The following is a 300-nucleotide window of genomic DNA, read 5'->3' on the forward strand; positions in this document are numbered from 1 at the left end:
ATTTGACTGTGAACAGTGCTACAGAAGACAATGCCAATAACACTTCTATGTAATTTAAGTACGGGCCATGGTCGTTGCTTTTACTCCAGAATGGTTTTCAATTGAGGTGAGAATGGTGCAGGGGCGTTACCAATATACTTTGTCGTAAGTTGTGCATTAATGGCTCAAAGGTGTAATTCAGTAAATAAATTATGTACATGCTGATTAAGTTTTTACCTTCAACAATAACAGTATTTGCAAACTATAAAGCTTTCTCTCCGGGAATATTTAATTATTCAGAATTAAAATATCTTAAATTTG

The sequence above is a fragment of the Macrobrachium nipponense genome, chromosome 9, assembly GCF_015104395.2.
Source record: "Macrobrachium nipponense isolate FS-2020 chromosome 9, ASM1510439v2, whole genome shotgun sequence".
Lineage (NCBI taxonomy): Eukaryota > Metazoa > Arthropoda > Malacostraca > Decapoda > Palaemonidae > Macrobrachium > Macrobrachium nipponense.